Raw genomic sequence first — 26,869 nt, 5'->3', positions numbered from 1 at the left:
TACTTCAATAAAATTCTTTCCATAATATTACATTCTCTCTCATAACTTCTTTCATACTATTTAACCAATATATCCTTACACAGAGGTAGAGAAGACAGAAGATATGAGGAATGCTAGAAAAACTCTTTTCCCAATTTCTAAATATTCCTCCCATGCTGAAAAATACTTGAAATTCCCCTTTAAAAATGTTTTTTTTTTAACCTCCAGAATGTATTGTCCTGATCCCTAATATTATGTGCATATTTTTGGAAAGAGTAATACATTAAGGTAATCAACAGTGATGAATAACATAATACTCATAATACTGATATTACTCATTTATCTCACTTTTAATCTAACAGGTGAAGAAGAGTTTTGTTGTTGTTTGCTGTTCTTAAAAAGAACCATGGCTTCAGGAAGATGATGCCATGACTTTCTAGTGAATTGAATTTAAGGGAGGAAGGACTGTGGAAAGTCACCAACCTTATTCTCTCCTCCAGAGCCTTATGGATCCATTGGCAAGATATAAATAAGGACTATTGAAAATGGCCCTGATGCAGTGAAAGATAGCCATTTTAAATTAAGGTCTCAGTTTTACTGAGGTGATTTAGGCTAGAGAGGAGGATGATTGGTTTTGATGAAAGAATAGAGGAAAGATAAACTCAAAACACAGGATACTTATAAGTTTTGCAAGTGGGGTTAAAGGCTAGAGACAGCTAGGTGGCACAGGAAGGGGCCAGGCAAAAACTAAGGATGCTTTAAGAGAAAGAATAATAGAGTACTTCAAGCAAATTTTTCTTTCACAATTCTGCCTGGGGCAAGCCCTGCTTCCTAGTAGCTATCCAAATGAGCAGGTTTGCAGAAATGCAGACTTTTTCTTCTTAGGGAACCAAGCAAAATACAAATGTAGTCAGACATCTAAATTCCAGTCCATAGGCCACATAATCTTCAGTTCTAACCACACCTGTATGCAGCCTCATAAAGAAATTAGTTACCAGGGAAAATGTGCACTATTCTCTGGAGGCCCCTGTGAGAATTACTTATTTTAGTTTACCTCTTTGCAGTAGAAATTTTAGACTGTCTTGGGAATAGGTGATCAGAGGCCTTGAAGTTCCTTCCTACTGTTTTTAGTAGAATATTGAAGTTTATTGAGAAGGCACCTGGTTGTTGACTGACCTAATTTTCCCCTCTTGATTTCACTAGAAACATTTTATAAGCTGAAAAAATCCTTCTCTTGGTAGGGAAGGGAAGAAATAAACTGTTCTTTTATGGATATAGGGGAAAAGGTTTTAGTAGTGCTACATCACATTCTCTCATGTTCATGTCATTTGATTTTGGCCATCTATGTTCCTATCTCCTTTTCAGCTTTGCCATCCATGAGAATGCTTAAGAGACTATATAACTGATGGATGACAAGTATAATAAAGTGAGTAATACAACTCTACTAACACCAAGAAAGTCATTCACTTTCCACATTATCTATATCATCTGATTAATGCAAATTTATTTTGGAAGCTCCACAAAGGGTAGGGAGGGGTAGGTGGATGACTTCATTTTACTTCAATATTGTAAAATATTCATAATTTCACCAAGAATAGATGTCTCCTCCTAGTGCAGTTCAAAATCCCTCTCCATCTCTCAGTACATATCTTTATTCATTCCTAGAAGCAAAATAATAATAATAATAATAATAATAATAATAATAATAAAAAAGAATTCACTCTTTATTAGAAAACATCATGGTGATGGACCATTCCACACTTCCCCAGACTAAGAATGATTCTTATTAATAATATGAAAGGGCCTATCAGAATTTGAAATCCTACTAACAATTATCAATCTAGGGTTAACATGGTTAATCAGTTTTCAGGCATGTGTACTTTTATGACCCAATTGAGAGTTTTCTTGGTAAAGCTACAAGAGTGGTTTTCCATTTCCTTCTCTAACTCATGAAGGCTCCAAAGCAAACAAGTTTAAGTGACTTGCCCAGGATCACACAACTGAGTGTCTGAGGTTTATTTGAACTCAAAAAGATGAATCTTTCTGACATTGACAAGTTACTGTACTATCTATTTGCCACTGTTTCACAGTTCTTTTAATTCTTTTTAGTATTCTTTCATCTCCCAGTTAATATTCTCACTTTTCCACTTTATGTTTCCTTGGTTTTTTTTTAAATATGCAGTTAGTTCTACTGTAAGCATATTTTGAAAAAGTGAATTTATTCTGATATGATTGATATATAAGATAACATTTTTAGCATAAGATGAAATTCAAATTGACTTCTATGGGCTTTCTTCCATAAGAAGCAATGAGAATGCAGAAAAGTTCATCACTTTACAATAGCTTACATTTTGCAACCCTTCCAAAATCTACTTCATCAAGTAAACCTCAAGTCTTTGTCAAGGTAAAATGACATTTATTGTACATTTTCTACTACTGGGAGTAGAGAAGACATGGTCTAAATTTGCCATCCCCTTTTACCTTATTCTCTGGTCCCAATGATTGGCGTAACGACAGTTCTACCCTTACCCAACTTGATCATGTAGTCTTGAATGGACAGGGCCACTATTTATTTATATTTATATTTTTTATATTAATACATAAAAATTAAATCATTTATCTGAGTATCATTTATTAACATGACATGTGATCTATTTGTGCCAAAGAACCAGATTGATGTCTAAAAGCATCTTTTACATCTAGGTATGTATTCCTTCTGATTAGCCTGATAATCATTGAGATTTTTCCTAGCAATCCTGATTGGTGGATTATTTTAATGAGGCAATAGTTCAACTGTTGTTAGCTCTTTCCCATCTGTGGGAGGTGGAGAGGTGTTGGGCAGACCCCCAAATGTGGCCCTTTCTGACTCCTGAGGAATGAAATGTTACTGGTTTTTGAAACCTAGGTTGTCTCTAGCAAACTTGGCCAGAAAAACAGAAGTTATCTCAATGAGACTTTTACTGTCCTGGTCTCACTTTTCTAGACCTTATTATTCCACATTTTGATAAGGGGATTAGCAAACACAAAGGGACATGTCCATAAGTTATCTTTTTTATTATAATGTACTGATGACAACTTTTAAAAAGTATTTATGGTACTAACCTTATGTCCCACCAAAGCTCTGTGATTTTACTTAAATGATTTTGCATAGTGCAGGGCTTGGGAACACATATGTTAAATTTTAGCAGAACAGCTCTCTACACATTTTATTTTGTTAAAGAAGACACTTTTCAACAGAAAACTCTCCCTTTAACAAAGTACATTCCTGAAAACAGTTTATCACTACAGTTAAGGTCAAGGAACTGTTTTTCAATTTTTCTTTTATTTATTTATTTTCCCTATCTATGCTAACTCTTCTGCTTTAATTCTATTCCTTGACTTAATGTTACCTCTCCCCACTCATGGATATCTCCCTTGTCTTTCTTCCCTCTGGGAAATTCTTCTCCCTCTGGCCATGCCTTTCCCCTTATTTCTTTATAGATTTGCAGAATGCTATGCTCTTCATTATATATATATATATATATATATATATATATATATATATATATATATATACACACACACACACACACACATATATATGTGTGTGTGTGTGTGTGTGTATGCATAATTTTGCCTATTTAACCCAATCCCAATATTAGCAGGTTTTTAGAACTACAAGCCCTTCTCCCCTCTCTACTGTCTCTGTGTTTAATCTTCCACTGCACTTTATTTGCACATTTTAAAATAAAACAGTAACATTGATCATTATTTTTGACCAAAGTCAATATTTTTGTAGTTATTATTATTTCTTTTTTTTAATCTTTTTTTCCTCATTTAACCTCATTTCTCTGTTTTATGTTTCTCCAAATCACTTTGTTATTGTTTAATCATTTATAGCTATCTTATATTATGTTCACATGTCAAACTTTTGTTAAGGCATGCCCCAATCTTTGGGCATACATTTTTTTCCACTTTATTTTAGGATGAATAATTTCACATTAACTGATCTGTGTTCATTATGTACGTTCCTCCTCCTGCTTCCCACCAATAACAATAAGGTTTTCAGTTCCTTAAGAGCTGGGACTATTTGTTTTTTATGACTGTAAGTGTATGTTAAGTTTAATATATTTGAATTTCTAGAGGATTAAAAAAAGGACTAGAGTTATTTTTTGCAATCAACACTTTAGATCTATTGTCAAATTCCAATAATTATGTTCTTGTTTTTTTCTTCCAATAATCTCATTCACTTTTACATAACCCCTTATCTTCCTGAAGTTAGATATTTCCCATATTCCTCAACTAAAATTTGTTTTTGGGAAAAACAAACAAACAAACAAAAAAAAAAACAAAAAAACACTTGCAGTTGAAACTCTGGGTTCATATCTTACTTTTCACATTGACTGTGATCTTGGGTAAACTATTTAACTTCCTCAGTTTCTTCATCTGAAAAATGAGAGCTTGGAACAAGAAGGGATCATAGAGACCTTTAAACTTTAAACATATGTTCCTATATCTTCCTGTGTACCATTGAATGACAATGTAATATAATAGACAGAGAATTTGCCTCAGAATCACAATGATTTAGTGTCTCCTGAAAACTCTTAGAAAATTATAAATGGCTTTGATGAAAGCTATTTCTCAATATGAAGTATTTTTTTAATATACCAAATAACTCATAGACCAAGGACACAAAATTGAAATATTATTAGTTCTGTGCTAGACATTTTTGCACAAAGCTACAAACAAAAACAAGAACAAAATAAACAAATATAGAAGAACTTAATTAATTTGGAGCAACAAAGCAACATAGAAATTTGGGGACTAGAGGAAACTAATGTTAGCTAGGTCAGGAGTTCTTAATCTGTTTTGCTTTTTTTTTTTTGTTTTTTTTTACTTTGACTTTTTATATTAATTGAAAGTCTTCAGACTAATATTTTTAAAAACATAAAACAAAATATATAAGTATATAAAGGAATCTAATTATATTGAAATAAAATTACCAAAAATATTTAAAAAAAAAACTTCATAAAAAATCTGGTTAGGAAATTGGGATTCAAGTCCAACCACTTCATTTTAAAGATATTGAAAAAAATGAAATGGGAAGTGTCTCCCTCAAAATTATGCATCTAGATTAAAAAAAAAAAAAAGCTGAGACTTAAAGCCAGTTTCCTGACTCCAATCCTCAAGCCCATTTTACTACATTACTGTATACAAAAATAATTATGCCAAGTAGATCATGTTAAGAAAAACAGAGATCTAGATGAAGTGTTCCAAGCAAATTTGAGGCAGGATAGATACATTCAGTGGGAAATGAAGGTTTTCTATGGGAAGTGATATTTGAACTGAGTTTTAAAAGAAGAGAAGGATATTAATAGGCACATATGGAAGAAATGAATTTCATTGTTAAAAGATAATTTGTGCTGATGTAGGTTAGATGGAATATGATGGGACATTATATGAGTGATAGAATACCAGATATATAGACAAGATATATGTAAGTTTCATTATTAAATTAAATATATTTATATATTATTAATATTAATATATATAATTAAATAATATTAAATTCAAGATTTATTTTAATAGTTTTTATTTACCAAATATATGCATGGATAATTTTACAACATTGACAATTGCCAAATATTTTGTTCCAATTTTTCCCCTCCTTTCCCTCTCAGATGGCAGGTTGACCAATACATGTTCAATATGTTAAAGTATAAATTAAATACAATATATGTATACATGTCCAAACAGTTGTTTTGCTGCCCCCAAAAAGAACCTAATTTTGTTAAGTGTAGGTCAATGCCTAGTTTCTGCCATATTAGTTTCCAATTTTCCCAGCAATTTTTGTCAAACAATGAGTTCTTATCCCAAAAGCTGGAGTCCTTGGGTTTGTCAAACACGAGATTATTAAAGTTATTGATTATTTTGTCCTTTGGACCTAACCTATTCCACTGATCAATTAGTCTATTTCTTAGTCAATAACAAATAGTTTTGATTTTTAGAATATCTAATTTGGTATTTAATTGGAATTTTTTAATTTGTTCTTTTTCTAGCTTTTTTATTTGCATACCTAATTCATTGATCTCTTCTTTCTCTATTTTATTCATGTAGCTTTTTGATGATATAAAATTTTCCCTAAGAACTACTTTGGCTTCATTCCATATGTATTGGTATATTGCCTCATCATTGTTATTCTCTTGGATGAAATTAGGGATTGTTTCTGTGGTTTGTTGCTTGGCTCACTCATTTTTTAGAATTAGATTATTTAATTTCCAATTGCTTTTAGTCTATATTTTCTTACCTCTTTATTGAATATAATTTTTTTTTGCACTGTGGTCTAGGAAGAAAGCATGTATCATTTATGTCTTTATATATTTTGATAGTGAGGTTTTTAATGTCCTAATACATGGTCAAATTTTGTGAAGAAGCCAAACGTCTCAAGGGACATTTCTGTCCATATTCAGTTTTCTCCAGAGATTTATCATATCTATGTTTTCTAGGATTCTATTAACCTCCCTAGTTTCTTTTTTATTTTGTGATTAGAAGGGAAGGTTGATGTTCCCCACTAGAATAGTTTTGCTGTCTATTTCTTCCTGTAAGTTGGTGAAAATCTTTTCTGGGAATTTGGCTACTCTAAAACTTAATGCATACACACTTAGTATTGTTATTTCTTCATTATTTATGGTACCCTTTATCATGATGTATTTTCCTTCCTCATCTCTTTTAATAAGATCTATTTTTACTTTTGCTTTATCTGAGATCAGAATTGGTACCCCTGCTTTATTTACATCAGCTAAAGCAGGGGTTCTCAAACTATGGTCCACAGGACAGATGCAGCCCACTGAGGAATTTATGCAGCCCATGAGGTTATGGCAAATGGGCTGAGGGGCAGAGACATAGTGTGAGTTTTTGTTTTTACTATAATCTAGCCCTCCAACAGTCTGAGGGACAGTGAACTGGCCCCCTATGTAAAAAGTTTGAGGACCACTGAGCTAAAGCATAATAAAATTTGTTTCAGCCTTTTACACTTTACTCTGTATGATCTCTTTGTGTCAAATGTGTTTCTTCTAAACAGCATATTGTAGGATTCTGTTTTTTAATCTACTCTGCTATTTGCTTCTGTTTTATGGGAGAATTCATCCCATTTACCTTCACAGTTATGATTACTAGCTCTGTATTTCCCTCCATCTTATTTTCTCCCCTGTATATAGGTTTGTTCTCTCTTTCCACCTTGTCTTTAGTGTTGTATTTTTTTGCCCACCCCATTCACTATCTTATTTCCTATCACCCCTCCCCCTTTTCTCAATAATGCTTTTTTAACCTACTCCACCAACTCCTTTATCTTCTATCAACCTTTCCTTCCCTTTCTTATATTTTCCCACTATTTCTGCCCTCCATTCTATCCTGCCTCTCCCTTTTCTTTCCTCTTTCTCCTCCCACTTTTTAATAGGTTAGATCAATGTCTATACCAACTGAATGATTTAGTTATTCCCTCTTAGAACCAAAACTAGTGAGATCAAGCTTCAAATAATGCTCATGCCCTTTCTTCTCCCCTTAATTGTAATAAGTCTTTTTGCACCTCTTCTTGTGGACTAATTGTCCCATTATAACTCCTCTTTCCTCTTTTTCAAATGCAGACCTTTTTCCAACTCTTAATGTTTTTTTATTTGATGTCATACCATCAGAATCTATTCAGAACCTCACTCAGTCCATGGGATGCTACCTTCTGTTTGTCCCAGTGACAGATACAGTTCTCCTTTATAGTGATATAAACACTTTTAATAATATTTATTTATTTAATTTATCTAATTAAATTAAATTAATTATTTTATTTATTTTATATAATTATATTTTATTTATTTTATTTATTATTAATATTAATAATCATTAATTTATTTTATTATTATTTAATAATATTTTCCCTGTTTACCTTTCTGTGCTTCTCTTCAGTCCTGTATTTGCAGATTAAAAATTTCTGATTACTTCTTTTTTTTCTCAATAGAAATGATTGAGAGTGTCTTACTTCATTGAATCTTCATTGCTTTCCCTGAAAGATGATGCTCAGTCCAGCTTAATAGTTAATTTTTAGTTATAACTCCATGTCCTTCACCTTATGGAATATGGTATTTCAAGCCTTCTGATTCTTTATTGTAGAAGTTGTCAGATTTTAGGTCATCCTGACTGTTATTCTTTGATAATTTGAACTGTTTTTGTTTGTCAGCTTGCAGCATTTTTTCCTTGAAATTATAATTCTGGAGTTTTGCAACAATTCTCTTTGGGGTTTTCTTTATGAGAATTTCTTTCCAAAGGTAATCAATATATTCTTTCAATGAGTATTTCCTTCTCTGTTTGTAGAATATCAAGGCAGTTTTCCTTAAGGATCTTTTGAAGAATATGATGCACAATTTTTTTTTTTTTTCTTTTTTTGGTCATGGCTTTCAGGTAGGCCAATAATTTTTAAATTGTCTCTTCTGGACATTTGTTTTTCCTATAAGGTATTTCACATTTTCTTCCATTTTTCACTTTTTTTAGTTTGTTTGACTGATTCTCACGCTGCCATTAATTTCCATTTGCCCTGTTCTAGATTTTCTTTAGTTAGCTTTTGTATCTATTTTTCCATTTTGTTAATTATACTTTTGAAGATTTTTTTTCAGATAATTTTTTCTCTTTCTCTTCCAAGTTGTTGATTGTATAATGCATTATCTTTCATTTCCTTTCTCATGTTTTCTTCTTCTTCTTCTTCATGTTAGGGTCCTTTTCTGTTTCTTTCACATTTTTTTTCCTTGTCTTTTGGCATTTTCTCTATTTTTTCTTTTTTTAAACTTTTAAGAGGGAGGTCTTCTCTTAGAATAAAGGTGGCCTATCCCAAGCTTTCTGTGCAACACTGAGCTTTGGCTTTGAGCACAGAGTCCCCTTGTGTTTGCATGGGGGAGGGTAGAGAGGTAGCTTTGTCTGCTCTATTTAGGAAACAGTCTTTTTTCTCAGAGTTTGCCTTCTGAGCTAAGAATGGGGGCTGCCCCACTGATTTGCTCCTCTACTGAGACAAAATTGATGGTTTTAGTTGGTGATTAAAATTTGAATTTTTATACCTCAAACATTGTCTTTGTATTTGTTTCCCAAGCATTCAGAATAGTATTTGCCTCTTAGTAGGCACTTAAAAACTAGTTTTTTCCCTATTTTAATTTATTTTATCAATTTATTCATCTACCTCATTTATTAACTTGCTTGCTCATTTATCTATTTATTATTCATTCATTTACCTGTGATTCACTGTAAGCAATACTGATTACACACACACACACACACACACACACACACACACACACACACTTATCTCTAATCTCTGAAATTTACAACATTATGGACAAGTCCCTTAATTTTTCTGAGACTCAGTTTCCTCATCTGGAAAATTATTGAGTTGGATTTGATAGCTTCTGAGGTCCCTTTAAGATCTAGCTCTGGGGTCTTATAAAATCAACATATCTATTAATTACTATTTTATCTAGATCTCTTGCTTCATCTCAGGTATATTCTTTAAGACTATGCCAAATATCTTGCTGAAAATGAGTTATGACATTTTGTTTTGCCTAAAAGTGTCTTTAACATTTCTCCCAATTTACAAGTATAGTAAACCTGTCAAAAATGTGATGAAAACACATTAGCTTTTAGAGTTCACTGCTTCTCTTTATAGTCAGAAAACATCCTTTTAATATGATATTCTAGAAGAATGCTTCTTAAATTGTATGTTATAACCTATGTGGGATAACATAACTGAATGTGGTGGTCATAAAAAGTTTGGCAACAGCAACAATAAAAGGTTTCTGAATGCAATGACCAAAAACTAATTCAAAATAAAAAGGGTAATGAAGATGAGGTGTCTCTGACAATACTTGCCAGTTGCATTGCACTACTTTACTGCAGCCTTTCTTCTAAACAAACAACATGCACACTTACACTATACATGTAGCAACACTAGCAGAAACACCTCAGCTCAGATTTGAAAGAGGATTACATAACGATTTCTCAGACAAAACTGGGGTTGCATATTGAAAAAGAAATGCTAGTCTAGAATAGTAACAATAAAAGTTAACTTCCCAACAATGTAGTAGTTTAAATAATCTACTCTTTTTTCCCCTTTTTTTGACATCAGAATAATATTTATATAATTTCTAGTTCTGTTTAATTTTATCTACTCGATCTTTTTTATGTTTTAAATTTATTTATTTAAAGCAAATACAAAATTATATATATATATATATGCATGTATATGTACATATATATAGCCATGCACACAGCATATCATAAGAAAATATTTTTAAAATGTGAAACAATAAATTTCCATTTCAAGAAAGCTTATATAATCAAAACTATAGATTATATTCAGAGATATCCATCTTTGCTTCCTTATAGGTTTTCATTTGTTGCCTGCTGTGTACTTTTAACTTTATTCTTTTTTCCTCCTTTCTTTCCTCCATCTCTCCCAAGAAGATTAGACTTAAGTATGTACATATTCATAACCACACATACACACAAATGAACTTATACAGACATATATATATATATATATATAGTCATACATACATTCATTCATATGCATTTATGTAAAGCCATACTACACTTGTTTATCCTGTTTCTTAAGAGGTAGATGACATAATCCTTCATAAGTCCAAGTTTCCCCATATTTTTTCCTAAATCCACTTATTCATCATAATATAATATTGTTGTCTTCAACCCCAGTTCTTTTGTTCTTCAAAAGATGATAATCTTTCAAGACATGCTGTCTTTAAATGTAGCAACAACTAAGTTTTGTGTGATTCTAATAGTAGTTTCGCCATATTTGAATTCCACCCCCCTTTTCCTATATGTATTCCTTGACTTGGATGTTTAAGAATTTGGCTGTAGCATTTTATATCTCTTTCATGTGGTTACTGGTGTTTTTTCTTCTTCTACTTTCCCCATTTCTTCTAACACTTTGTGACAATTGTCTTTAATTATTTCTTGAATAGTTTTATCTACTTCTCTTTTTGAATGTTGCTTTCAGGTAATTTGAGTATTCTTATGTTTTCCCTTCTTCATCAGTTCTCTAGATCTCTTGTTTCTCTTATGAGATTTCTCACATTCTCTTCTATCTTTTAATTTTTATATTTTGCTTTATTATTTCTTTGTCTCATAACTTTGCGGACTTCTTTATCCAATTTTAGTTTTCAAGTCTTTTTCTTCCTTAAAATTCTGGATTTCCTTTCTAGTTGGTTGACTTTCTTTTCATTATCTTTTTTGTTTTTTTTTTTTTGGATTGTTCTTTTTAAATTTTTTTTTTCTTCAATCTCTCCCATTTGATTTTTAAAGTCTTTTTTTGAGTTCTCTTTATCCATCTATCTATCTATCTATCTATCTATCTATCTATCTATCTACCTATCTATCTATCTATCTACCTACCTACCTACCTACCTACCTACCTACCTACCTACCTATCTTTCCTTCCTTTCCTTCCTCCTTCCCTCCCTCCCTCCCTCCTTTCTTCCCTCCTTCCTTCCTTCCTTCCTTCCTTCCTTCCTTCCTTCCTTCCTTCCTTCCTTCCTTCCTTCCTTCCTTCCTTCCTTCCTTCCTTCCTTCCTTCCTTCCTTCCTTCCTTCCTTCCTTCCTTCCTTCCTTCCTTCCTTCCTTCCTTTCTTTCTTTCTTTCTTTCTTTCTTTCTTTCTTTCTTTCTTTCTTTCTTTCTTTCTTTCTTTCTTTCTTTCTTTCTTTCTTTCTTTCTTTCTTTCTTTCTTTCTTTCTTTCTTTCTTTCCTTTTATCTAGAAGGTTCATGTGATAATGTTATTCTTTGGGTTAGGAAAGGCTTTTTTTTTCTTCTTCAGTATTCACCTTTGAAGATCCTGGTCTTCTTTATTCTTATAGTAATTGTTGCAATATGGGAGCCACCTGCCAGTGGCTGCTGAAGGTCTAGACGGAGAGGTCAGAGAACGCAACTGCTCCTCAGTCTCCTTGTATCATCATCATCCTCTCACATGAAAAGATGCATTCTACAGGTTTGAGTTACACTTCTAGCAGCCATTGGCAGGTGGTTCCTGTGTCCCACAACATATGGCACCAAATGTGGGGCACGAAATAAAGAAGCAGCAGCACTTGAGAGCTGTTTATGAGTAGGATCCTCCCAGAGTTCCTTCAGTAACCCACAGGGAAGGAAAGGGAGAAGAGACCTGGTAAGACTTTTTTAGTGTGGATAATTAAATAGGCCAAGCCAAGAGATTGATGAGAAACTTATGTAAAAATGCCTATTCTAATTATAGTCCTCTTCTCCATTTGAAAGTTTGCCTCCATGACATCTCACAAGATTCAACACCTGCTATAATGCTGTTTTCACTCCCTACCATGTGGACTCATATCTTATGATGTGGATTTAGATAACAGTCAATGCATAAACTTACTGATCATGCACTGGGGGAAAAACAAGTTTCCATAAAACAAAAACCGGGGAATTGTTAAGGACCATGCCTAAGTGAAAGGGCACTCCAATTCTCCGAGAGCCTCCACAACTGTGAATCATAATACTTGAAAGAATTGCAAAGCAGCCTTTACTAACACAGATGTTCCTTGTGGACTAGGAATGAGATAAATTGAAGGCAGAGGGAAGAGGAGAGAGGTCAGAGAACAGCAACTGCCTCTCATTCTTCTTGTATCATCATCATCCTCTTACATGTACAGGTCTGAATTAGACCTTCAGCATCCACTGTCAAGTGGCTCCCATATCACAAGTAATTTTTTATGGTTGGGTTCTTTCTTCTTTACCTGTCATTTTTAAAAAATAGCATATTCTTATTATAATCACCTCTGATTCTGGGGTATGGAGAATAGTGCCTCTGGCACCTCCTTTAATTCTGCCCTCTAATCTGGAACCTGAAATCAAGAACTTCTGTAAATGCCTACAGCCAATAGTATCCCTGCTGAACTTCTCCTGCTTTCACCAATGTGTGCAACTTCCTTCTGTCCTGGGATCCTATCTAGCTACCACTTCTGAGCCTGCTACCCTTTATCATCTGAAGTTTCCTCAGTTTTCCTCATCTTACATGGTAGATTCCCCATACAATCAGTTTACCCCTTGTTTCAACAGAGCTAGAATGGAGTTGTCTGTACTTCATATGGAGTAAACATTCTTTTTGGTATCTATCTTTGGACGTTCTCCAGTTGAATTTTCTCTAGTTGTCCAATTGCACTGTTCTATACCAAGTGTTATTTGTTTGGTAGGCTTTATATTCACCCTGAGGCAAATTTTGTCTCATTTTGGGAGAAAGTCTGGAATTTTTTTATCTCCTCTGCCAACTTCCCAGAATCCTCCCACCTTTCTAATTATAGATAGTACTTCAGCCATCTCATCTACTTGTTCTTTTCAGTGATATAGACATAGTTTACCTAGACCTCCTGACAATCTCACTGATGGCAGACAGGTTCTCTTTTACCTAGTTCCTTGTTACTTTTCCAATCTTCTCATACCTTACTCTCTTCCATATAGTCTTTGACCTAAAGAAATTGGCTTCCTATGTGTTACATAAAATGAGAAAATGATTAACCATTTTCACTGGCTATTCCCCCCCCCCCCCCAATGCCTGGAATACTCTCCCTCATTGCTACTCCCTGGCTTTTTTTTTTTTTTTTACTGCCTTCAAGTACTAGCTAAAATTCTAAAATCCTACCTTCTATAAGAAATCTTTTCTGGACCCTCTTAATGCTAACACCTTCCTTCTGATGATTATCACCTCTTTATCATATATATATTTTGTTTGTCCATAATTTTTTGCACGTTTTCTCCCTCCTTTCATCAACTGAGTTTCTTGAGTGCAGGGATTGATTGAAAATACATAAGTATTTCTTTAGATCCCTAGTTCTTCCTTAGCACAGTGCCTGACACATAGCAAGTACTTAATAAATACTTGTTAATTGATACATTCTCTTACCTTTTGATAATTTTTTTTCTAGATTTCAACTCCCAAATTAACTTTATTGTTCTTGTTGAATATTTTAATGATCATTCTCCTGAGGGAGATTAAAAAAGAAAAATAGGAGTTTGGTAGTTCTTCCTTTACTATAATAATCTTATTTACCATAAAAGTAGTATTATCTTCTTTTCCTAATGCTCTTAATAGAAATATCAAAAGACATGTTTTTGATGGTAGCCTCCATCACCATATTTTGGTCTTTCTGTAAGTTAGCACTGATACCATTCGTACAGAACTGTTTTTATCCAGGCCTAACTCAGTTCAATCCATTGATTCTGGGTCTAGATTGGATAATAAATCATAAATTAGATATACAGCTGGAAGGAACTTCAGAGACCATCTAATCTAACTTCCTTATTTTAGAGATGAGGAAACTGAGGGCCAGGGAGGCTAAGTGATTTGTTCATGGTCAAACAAGTAATAAAAATTATTGGGAATAATTGGAACGTAATGAAACTCTTATGGACCATAAAATTCCATTAAACAAATTCATTTACAATTATATTGAAACAATATAATTTGGAGGGGTAAAAGATGCTGATCCTGTTTGACTCTAGATTTGCCATGTTTGCAAAATGCTTGGTCAAAAAAATATAGTGGGAATTCTTCCAAACCTCTAGCCTTTCAAAAGGCTCTTTGAGCCTCAATAAAAAAGGAAGCTGTGCTTTTGGTTTGAGCACTAGTATTCCTGATTAACCTAATACTAAGAACAGCTTCCTTGTACCTATTAGAAAGACAAGTTTGCCCTAATAAAGTACTGTTCTTAACATAAAGGTCATGGTAGAATTTTGCACAGATCTTAAATTACATGACTTTATTTAAATACACACACACACACACACACACACACACACACATATATATATATATATATATATATATATATATATATATATATATATATATATATATATATATATATATATATATATAAATTCCCTGTGCATTCACCTCCAATCCTTTAGACTGTTATACCCCAAATTTCTTTTATGTAGTTTGCATTTAATAAATCCTTACTGAGTGAATGATAATGATAAAGATCATGGTGATGATTGTGTCCCTAGATTCTAAAATATATTTGTCAAAAAATGTAAATAAAATAATAAAACATCTTGTTTTTCTTTACTTCTATAGATTGAAGTAAATTTAATTTTATAATAGATTTATAAATGAAGTAAATTTAGCTATTTAATAAATGTTTATTGTGAGGAATGTTCCATGTAAGCTTAAATGAAAAATCCAAAATACATAATAAATTATGATCCTTGATGTCCTAGTCCCTATAATTTTTATTGGGCAGAATAAAATAGAAAAATTGGTATAACATCTAACAAAACTTAAATACACAAGAAACATATAAAGAAAATATAGTGTAGGGCCTGAGAATGGAAAAATAATTTTAGAATGGGGTGGGAAGAAAGACTTTAATGTAATAGTATTTTAAAAACTGAAACAAAATAATTGATATGTTTTGTTTTTACAATACACCCATTTTCTGACATATATATATATGTGTGTGTGTATGTGTGTGTGTATGTGTGTGTGTATGTGTGTGTGTATGTGTGTGTGTATGCATATGTGTATTTTCCCTCTTTAGTCCTCCCTTGTATTAAAAGCAAAGCAAAACAAAAAAACCCAAAACAATTATTAAGTAAACCAGCTAAGACAAAGAGAAAATCTTAATCAAAATTATCCTATGACCTTATAACATAGCTTTTTATCATGGGGTCTATATGGTAGAAATAACCAGCATAGTTTATATGTACTTTTTAGTTATTTATTTCTGCAAATCCTCCAGATATGGTGTAAATAATATCCTGGAGTAGATGGTTGGTTGTAGAATGCAAATATGGCTAGGAAAATTTGGGTACCACCAAACTGGAGAGGGCTTTATTACTCATCAAAAATGTCTATTCTAGGAAAACTCAAATGTTCACTAGCCTATCAATTTACCCTCTTTATATCAGCTAGATAAGGTGACTTAGTTGAACATATGTCCCTGAAATCTCACTATAACACTGACCATTGGATTCAGCTTATGCCAGTTCAATGCTGAACTTAGCTTAAGAGAAATCCTTTTGATAGTTTAGTAACTAAAATGCCATGAACTTGAATATGTGTCTCCCTTCATATATTTTCCAGTATACTAGGCCCAATACCCAAATAATTTTTGAGCTGTCTGCTACTCTCATTCTTTATAGATGATTACCACATTTCTTTTCTGCCTCTTTTCACAAGAAAATAATATTTTCTTGCATCTTGCTTAAACCACCATATATTCACACTTTCCCTTTAGATAAACTTTGATTTTGATTATTTGAAACTATAGTGTGTCATGAAATGCACAAAAATAATACTGTATAATCATCAGAATATTATCAGTATTTAAGTAGCTTGGATTTTGGAGGCAGGATAAGAGTAAGGATAAGAAGGGAAGAGCAGTGAGGCATTCAGAATAACTGAAGTAACTATATAATTTACCAAATGAGATACATCCTAATGTAACCTTGAAAAAACAAAGACATATCTATAAATCAAATCAAGGGTCTCTATAATTCAAACTGTATAATTTGGCTAAAAATATTTTTATGCTCTTAACTTCTCTAGTATAGTTGATAAAATCCATTTTAAATGACTGTCAGTTTCATTGATGGGACTTTCTATTATTCTAGTGCTTGATACTATTAGTATTAAATTATTTGGAAAACTAGCAAGTGTAGAAAAAGCTATGATATTTGCATTAATATTTTTGCAACTAGATATTTATGAGAGATTACATAGAATGTAATACACAAAGTCACAAAAAGCATTGAGTTTGTTCTAATCCTTGCAGAGCAATAATATTTAATTGTAGGACATCAGATAAGATTGTAGAATTTATTTATTCATTCATTCATTCAATTATTTATTTATTTGTTTGTTTGTTTATTTATTTATTTATTTATTTTCCTGAGGCTGGGGTTAAGTGACTTGCCCAGAGTCACACAGCTAGGAAGTGTTAAGTGTCTGAGATCAGATTTGAACTGGGGTCCTCCTGAATTCAAGGCTAGTGCTCTATCCACTGTGCCACCTAGCTGCCCCCTATTTAAAATTTTTTAGCAAATCTCCATGCATTCATTGTTAGGAACAGCCATCTTTCCTTCTTCCCACCAGCTGCTATCTCCTGTTACAGATATGATTTTCTCAGGCTTAAATTCTTTCCATCTAAATTATATGATTATTACTATTTAAGTGCTTAATGTATGGAGTAAGAAGGCGAGAATCAATGAGGAAGATATGTTGGATACAGGAATAGTAACAGTAAAAAATAAAACCTGGTTCATTGAGTATATCTCCAAGCGTGTCATTAGATAAACAGCAAAAATGATTGAATCTGCTGCCCTAGGCAGTGGAGAAACCAGATTTCTAATGTGAATAGTTAAGATTTCCCATAGAATAAACACTAGAAAAATAATTTTACAAAAGACATTCAGCATATCCATATTTCAAGGCCCCTTCAGGGCAGAAAACTAATGAAAGCTAAAGTCTTTGGTGGTATTATTCAAATAAATCACCAAAGAAATTTTAAATTGGTTCTTTGGTTGTTGTCATCCATTTGGGGAAAGGTGAAAGAAAATAGTTAGTCCTTATAAATTATCAGCAGATTTAAAGTCAAGAAAATGATCATTTGACTCTCAAAATAAGAAATTCAGGATTAATTGTATAGCACAGAACCCACCCCACTATGATATTTATGGAAAGTGATTAACTCTTCACACAGACTCATGATGACATTTTCCTTCAACTATTCTTTGAAGAAAAGAAAGAATTCCAGCAGGTAGATAAGGAGTAATAATTCTAGACATGAAAATGATAAAAAGGAAAAGAAATTCCAGGAGTGATGGAGTAAAAGAAATGGTTTGATTTCTAAATAGAATCGGATTTTAGCTAGAATTCCATTTTAAATAGAATGGAAAAGTGTTATCAAGAAAACTAGAAAGCCACAAGAGAAGCAAATTACAGAGATCTTTGAATGTCAAGAAGATGTTTGGTAGGCATATTAGTATATATACTGAATAGAATCACTGAAGGCTTTTGAGGAAGCAGAGTGATGTTTTTTGCCTATTGTCAACAATGATTATAGGAAACTCCAAAGATAGGGGAGAAAGTTATGAAATTAGGAGGCTGTTACCATAGTCTAGGTGGAAAGTAACTAAAACTTGGAACAGGATAATAAGTATCAGGGCTTGTGAAATGGGAGAGGCAATGATACCAATATGAAGAAAGAATTGATAGCATTTGGTAACTAGTTGTAAGAGGGAAGGAAAGGAAGGAGAATTAAGAGCTATATATGAATGCACAGTTTTAAGCTTGGATGACAGGTAGAATGATAAATAGAAAATAGGGAAGTCCAGGGGCAAGAGTGGAATTTGTCATAAAGATGATGAGTTTATCTTTGGAAAATCTTGAGATTTTGGTGCATATATCCAGAAGTATCTCTGGAAACTGGAAATCAAAGTTACCTAAAAGTGTTAGTATTCTGAAATTTCTCTGTCTCAAATCTTGTATGAAAAGGATTATGCTGATATGCTCCCCTCAAAAAAAATTGCCTTCAGTTTTGGGTCCATTAGCTTCAACAAAGTAGCATTTGCAAGTTCCAATATTTACAATGCTATAGTGAAAAGGGGCAATTAGGTGATTGGTTGTATAGAGCACAACTAAGCCTGGACTCAGGAGGACCTGATTTCAAATCTAGTCTCAGACACTTCCTAGTGACTGAAAAAAATCACTTAACTCAATTTTCTTCAGTTTCTTCATCTGCAAAATGAGAAAGAAATGGTAAACCACTCCAGCAGTATCTTTGTGAAGAAAGTGTCAAGTGGGCTTATGAAGAATGGGACAAGACTGAAATGACACAATAATAAACATTATTATTTCTATTTTGCAGAAGATGAAACTGGGACTAAGAGAGGTTTTGATTTGTCCAGAATCACCGTGCAAATTAACACAATGCCTAGTGCTCTTTATCATTTTAGTTCAGTTACATTGTATAGATTTTGGATTTGATGTCTGAAAGACCTGAGTCCTAATTTCTTTTTTCAGGAACTTTGTGATTTTAGGCAAACCACTATACCTTTCTTATCCTCAGTTTTCTCCTTTGTGATTCAGTGATGATAATAACAACACCTATCTTGCAGGGTTGTTGGAAGGATAAAATCAAATCACATATGTAAAACATTTTGCAAATATTAAAGAACTTTATAAAATACCAGAAATTATCATTATGATATGTCTTTACTTGAATATTTTTATCATTATACTGACCCAAGTTGAAATTTTCTTAGCAAATATACTAGACTTGTCTGTCATTTCCTTCTCCAGTTTATTATACAGATGAGGAAACTGAGGCAAATAGAGTTAAGTGACTAGCCCAGGGTAACACAGTTCATGTCTGAGGCTGAACTTGAATTAATGAAGATTAGTCTTCCTGAATACAGCAAAAGTTTAATAAGTATTTTTTTAATTAAATTGAATTTCTATAATGTTTCCCAGTGATAAATTACCTGAGATGTACTATTTCATTTAAACCTTACTTGCTATGAAAGAGGTAATGTAAACATTATTAACCCTACTTTATAGATTAGTTGATGAGGCTCAAAAAAATCCAAATGACTTGAGACAACATCCATTGTAAGTGAAACATTTGGGTTCAATACAAGTTATCGAATTAAAGTTCTAAATTCTTTATATAATTTATGGGTAACTATCAGAAAGATAAAATATTGCCTGACCAATATGCATCATGTGTGTGTGTGTGTGTGTGTGTGTGTGTGTGTGTGTGTTTGTCTTATCTTCCCCTCCTTTCCATGAAACCATAAGGAGGTACAAATAAGGCTTTGAAACACTTTTATATAAGCCACCTCTTTATAGTCACCTTTTTGATAAAGAAAGGAGAATAGAAAATCCTCCTGCATTTATTATTTATTGATTTTAAGAAGGCATTTGGCTCTATAGAACAAAATGTAGCCTTGACATCTTTTTTTGGCCAAGGTTGTTTCCACGTATATATCAAAATACTACAAGACCCTCTGACAGATGGGAATACAGTGATAGCTTTGTTCAACTATCCTCTGAATACTAACATCAAATGGGATGTCAAACAGAAAGATATATGTTCCCCTTACGTGTTTACTGGAGTTGTAGAGATAACTGTATGAAGATCCTAGGAAAGGTTTACTAAACCTCTTCTTCCTCATTAGATCATATGCAACTATAAGTCAGGGATTTTGTCTTAATTACTGTTACATTTTTTGAAGCACCTATCATAGAAGCTTCTAGTGGCATTTAATGAATAAATATCTTTTTTTTTTTTTTTTAACATCAACTAACAAGGGAGGAAGCTATATCTCCAAAGCTTCACTCCTTTCCTACCAAATACCAGTTTCATGATGTATAGAAGCAGGAACTTTGAAAAGATGTACTTAAATCTAAGAGAGGCACACACTTAACGTAATGTAATGATGTAATCAATCTAGTTGGCATATACTTAGGGTAATATGCTGATGTAACATTCTATAGTTGCCCATGCTCAGTGAGGTAAAGGGAGTCTCAGACACAGAATGCTCTATCAGCGGCAGTTCTCAGCCACAAATACATTCCAGACTCCATCTTTGACCAACCACGTGGCAGCTCTCCTGCATCCTCCACTTCTCCACTAAGACAAAGGACTTGAGCTGATCTCTAGGTCCTCCAAAGAGCTAGCCCAGACATTACAATAATGAACACCCATTGTGAACAGCAAATCAATCCTTATATCCAAGTGTATAGTAAAACAGGTATCGGAGATTCTATACTGGATCATACACAGACTATGAATGAACTGACCCATTATGGAGTAAGATAACTCAGCTCAACCAAGATAGAGAGTTTCAGATCTCATTCAAGGGAAAATTACCTAAAGTATCCAGTGTAGTAAGCTGAGGGACATGAATAAGGTGATGGATACTCCATTTGTTGGTCCTCTAATTTCTTCCTAGAGCCTTTCTCTCCCTTCAGAATCCTAAAGAGAGTCTGGAAGAAGATGACTTCTCTCAGAAAATTTAGGACAGAAAAACAGTATCTGTTTTTCTTAAACTCTTATCTACATGCAGGAATGTTGAATAATAAGGAAGGTCTTATGCAAATATCTTTGAACCATATAAATTACATTTTTGTCCTTTCCAATTAAGAGATATTCAGTTAAACCAGAGTTCATTGTCTATGATATCTTGTGTGGCAACAAAAGACTTCCTTAATTTCATCTCTTATCTCTAAACCCTTTCATTTTATTTATTTATTTAATTTTTGATGGAGCAATTGGGGTTAAGGTGCATAGTTAAGAAGTATTAGGTGTCTAACACAGGATTTGAATTCAGATTCCCCCTTCTTCAGGGTCAGTGCTGTATCCACTGTGCCAATCTAGCTGCCCCAATCCCCTTGTTTTCACTCTCATGAGCACCACACTAGTTCAGGCCCTCATTAGCTTTGACTTGGACTTTTGCAACAAGTCCCCTAATTGGATTCCTGGATTCCAGTCTATTCTTCTGATTCTCCACAAAATTGCTACAATATTTTATCTATATAATGTGTGGTTATGTCACTTGCTTCTCAAAACCCTTTTATAGTTCCCTATTGCTAATGAGATAAAATACAAATGTTTCAGTTTGGAACTCATTGCCTTTAATAATGGAGTGCCAGCCTCACTTTCTAGGCTTATTATGCATTTTCCCCATTATTCATTCTACAAACTTCATGTATGTCAGCATAAAATGAGATGATTGAACTAAATGGACTAAACTATTTCCTGAAATTGGTATCTACTTCCCACATCTATACCTTTGTAGAAATTTTCTCTCGTATCTGAATGACCCTCAGTTCATTTCTACCTTTTAAGATCTCCAAATTCATTCCAAGTTCTAATCATACCCATTTGTTCCAGGAATATTTTCTTGGTCCACTTCATTTGTAACTCTCATTTCTTGAGTCAACCTTTGAACAAAATCATATTTCAATTACAGACCAGCAAAGGACTCTGAGGTATTTATTGTATGCAAGGATAGCTATCTCTGTACCATCACAAGGAAGAAAAAGAAACATGGTTCTTGTGGTACGGTGACACTGGGATGAAGTCCTGATTTCCCTGTCCTAGTTCTGGATCTACTGATAAAAAAGCAACCAAAATACACACACACACACACACACACACACACACACACACACACACCCTTAACAAAGTAAAACAATTTTTCTTGCCTTCTTTACTTAAATATTAAATGAATTATTATATCTCAATTCTGAGTTATCTAGATCATAATATCCATTTTCAGCTAAATGAAAGGAAATTATCAAGCATGCTACTGGTTTTGGGAAAATTTGGATTGAACAGCAACAGTGGCAGGTATCACACAATGCTTCAGTGCATTACTATAGTTCACAACAACGTTAATCAAAAGGTTTAAAAAAAAAAAAAACTTTAGTTCACATAAGGTACAACACAACAAAACTAATACCAAAATCAATCTCTGCAAATAGATAAATAAGGATTGCTCATGTGAAAAATGAGCTTTCTCTTCCTGAACCTTGGGAGAGATATCCATGCATAGAGCTAACTCCTGTTAACTTCATTGGAGCTTAACTCATAAATCCTTTGCCTTCAATGAGACAAAAAGGTCTAGTCTAGAGCATTCTAATAGAATCATAATTGGATAATACCAGTGTTTATACGTCTCTTACATATTCTGCAGGTAAATGTGTTAGCTTGTATAATATTGATGGAGTGAATATTAATAAGCATATACTCTGCCAAAAATATGTTAGGTACTGATTTGGCAGTAGAGCAAATATCTTTCCTTAGTCTGGCCTATATTCCAATATAGGTCTTGGCATTCCTTTTGAATATTAATTTTAAGAAAAAATGTATCCAATGTATCCACCTAAAAGGAGAAAAAAGAAAACATAATTATACAGCAATTTATTTTTAATGGTACAAAACCATTGCAGTCTTTACAACTCTAACTCTTAACTATATGTGTATACATTTTTCTTTTCCAAAGATATCTCTCTCTCTCTCTGTCTCTCTTTTTCTGTCTGTGTCTCTGTCTTTGTTTCTCTGTCTTTCTGTCTCTCTCTTTAGAAGTTCATTTCAGTTGCCCATGGGTCACTAGTTAATTTTTGCCATTCACTTTTCATTCTTAATAACCATCAATAAATAAAGGAATTTCAACAAAGAAAGAAAATACAAAATAAAAGAATGAATATAAAAATGTGGCCTTGTTATATACATATTAAAGTTTATTTTAAGTTTAACAAAGGGGTATCAATTTTTTCCTATTTGATTTTCTTTCTGAATTTAGTTTTGTAAATATAATTTTTTCTTAATTTTTTTTATCACTACCCACTCTTTCCTCTCCTCCTGATACTATTCCCCAGCATCTCTTTGTAATGAATAATTTTAGTCAAACAAAATTAATCAACACTTTGCTGTCTGAAAATGCACTTTTTATTATACATCTAAAATTTATCAAATTATAGCCAAGAGGAATAAAGTATGCCTGGATATCAGTGATCATTGTATAAATTATTCTTTCACTTCTTTTTATTTCACTATGTATTATTAAGTCTTCTCAAATTTCTGAGTCATAACATTTTTCATTTCATATAGCTTGACAATATTTCTCATCTATAAAATGAGATGATTAGACTAAATGGTCTATGAGGACCCATTTATCTCCCTTGTTTAATTAAGAATTCTTCTTCAACCCATAGTTTGAAAAGCATTGCCTTCCCTTAACTAATTTTAATGATTTAATATTATATATTTAGGTCAGGTACCATATCTCAATATACAATACAATAGTATATGGTATAAGAAGTTGAATTATTAATTCTTTTTTTCTTGGGACTTCCATTATGGATATGAAATATAAAACTAAAATATTTTAGGTGAGTTAAAAAAATCCACATGAGAAAATTAAATGGTATCATATAATAACAATGAACTTTATTTTAGGTAATGGAAATTAATTATATAAAGAAAGAGAAAGCTTCATCATTAAGACATTCCCCCCCCCTTATATGGCAATGTCTTCAAATTATAAGGTCTCATTTTAGATAAAAACATAGTAATCATAAATGTATAACTTGGATGTGGGGAAGAATCATTAAAATTCCTTTTACAGATGAGGAAATTAAAGGCAACAGATCTTAAAGGGCTTGCTCAGGATCACATAGCTCACAAGGATCAGAGGCAGGATTTGAACCAAGGACTTTCTGACTTAAAGCACAACATCTTCCTTACTAAATTGTTAAATGTTAATTATTTATTCAACTTCAATAGTGGCTTGACTTCATCTTTTGACAGCAAGGACATATGACTACTGAACAAGGATGACAATGTGTTTGGATTAAATTGAAGGGAACACTGTACTCTGAAAACAGATTACAGACACATTTTCCAGCATGTATATAATACGTCATTGCCCAGGCAAGATCGATATTCTGGATTTAGACCTCAGAGCAAGCCTTTTCCCCACCTTTTCCCTACAACATTTTAGAATTTAAAATTAAAAGCATAAATCATATACTGTAGCTTGCAGCTAACACATGATTCCCTTCCTAAATTTTCTTTTAGAACAAGGGCCAAGCAATGTTAATTCAATGCAGTTTCAAGGAAGTGCTGGGAGCAGTTTGTCTAAACAAAGAAGGGATGGCTGTTCCTAAAGGTACAGTGCTTGCCCTGTTTCCAAAACTGATAAAAGAAGCTCTGCTGTTAAATATAAGTACTTCCATCTCTTGGGAGGCTGGCCCATTTCTACTGAAGAACTATGTAGTTAATAGGCCTGTGTGCCTTTTCTATTTCATTGTCCTAGGTTAAAAGTATAAATATCACAATTGCAATTTTTATTTTTTACAGAACATTTTGATTTTATATATTGACCTTATTTGCTTAGAAACCCAGATAATTTCTAGCATAACTCTGAGAAATATGATAAATATTTTTGTTATTCCCAATTTTGTTTGAATTTCTTAAGTTTCTTATCAACTCATGGGAGGATAAATGACTTTTAACCTATTTATGGTTAATGTAAGACTATTTTAAATCAACACTTTGCACAGTATTTGACACATGGCAGATACTTAATGTTTTTTTTTTTTCTGACATCAAAAATATTAAGTTCTTGGCCTTTGACAATTATTTCCCTTCCCCCCATTTAAGTTAAAATGTTTTAAAATAATTCCTAATGGTGTATTTTCCTCTAATATAAAATATCTACTAATGCTCAATAAAGCTTCAGTAGCACATCTGCTATTCAAAAATCCTTATCATGTTTATCTAATAGATCTTTAGTGACCTAGCAGACCCTATGGGGGGGGGGAAATCAAACTTTTATGGTCTTTCTTTGCTTTTTTTTTTTTTTTTCCTACTTTTCTGGTAGATCTCCTGTTAGCAATCTTCCTAATTGCAACATTTGTTTTTCTTTAAGAAATGCAATAGAGATGAACAGCCAAAATGATGGAAGCACAGGTTAACTCACACCCAAACTACACTAGTAAAAATCTAGACTGCATTGTGATCAGGAAAGAGAGGGAGGAAGCGACAATTGATCATATTTCTATCCCCAAACTACAAATTCCACCTATAGTCAAATAACCAGAGCAGGACCTATGGAGTATGAGTAGGTGGGAATCATGAACTCTGTGCCCAGACATCTTAATTAGGAGAGCAGTGAGGGAATACCTAGAGCTCATCATAGATTTAGTCCTGAGCATGAGTTAGCATCACAATTACCCAAAGATATGACCAGCCTCTGAACCAGGTTAACTCCTAGCCAATCCTATTCTCAGCCCTAACCCAGGCTAGTAGCTCAAGGCTGTGAGCACAGTCTCAGGAAGCTAGATTGTGGAATCAATATCCTATCTAGGAAAGCAATGGAGTGTAAGTTCTCCCAGGGCCTCATATATCTAGATTCCCCAAAGAGCTTCCAATAAGGTGAGCTAGCATAATCTTTCCTAGAAGTAATCTCTAAAACAAACAAACAAAAATGGAGAAAGCTATTGTGATGTTGGGGTGCCCAAGATACAAATCTAGAGAAAGAGAAATAAATTTCACAGAATTAAAAGAAGAGCAATTTGAATTCCCAGAAGCAATAATTGGTGAAGTTTTAAATATATATATATATATATATATATATATATATATATATATATATATATATATATATATATATATATATATATATATATATATATTATAAATAAAATTAGCCCTATCAAGGAGGGACTTAGAAAGAAAATTAAACATTTGGCACAAGAAATGCAGATCTCAATCTATGAGACTCTCAGAAAATTAGTATGGACCAAACAGAAGTTAATGACTCCAAGAAACAATAAAAAATATTTTTTAAAAGGTGAAAGACTGAAAAAAGCAGAAAACATGACATTTTATACATGTATAAATATATTATTATATGTAAATATATACATGTTCATATATATATGTATGTACATATACATCTATATATATGTATATATACAGAAAATTGACCTGAAAAACAGAATGATAATTTGAAAATATTTAGACTACCTGAAAGTCACAACCAAATAATAAAAATAAAAAAGAGCATGATACTATATTTGAACAAATCAAGAAAAAAAAGTTCCATATGTCATAGAACCAGAAAGCAAAATGAAAAGTCAAATAATCTAGCAGTCAAGTCCTGAGAGAAACTTCACAATGAAAATGTCTAGGAATGTCATAACCAAAATCGAGATCTTTCTGATCAAGGAAAATATATTGGAAACAGAGAAAAATAATTCATTTTCTAAAAGAATAACAAGTCAGAATTACAAAATTAACAACTATAAAATATTAGAGGAAAGGGAATATAGCATTTTA

Source organism: Sminthopsis crassicaudata, chromosome 1 (genome assembly GCF_048593235.1).
Source record: "Sminthopsis crassicaudata isolate SCR6 chromosome 1, ASM4859323v1, whole genome shotgun sequence".
NCBI lineage: Eukaryota > Metazoa > Chordata > Mammalia > Dasyuromorphia > Dasyuridae > Sminthopsis > Sminthopsis crassicaudata.
Note: the sequence above shows the minus strand (reverse complement) of the source record.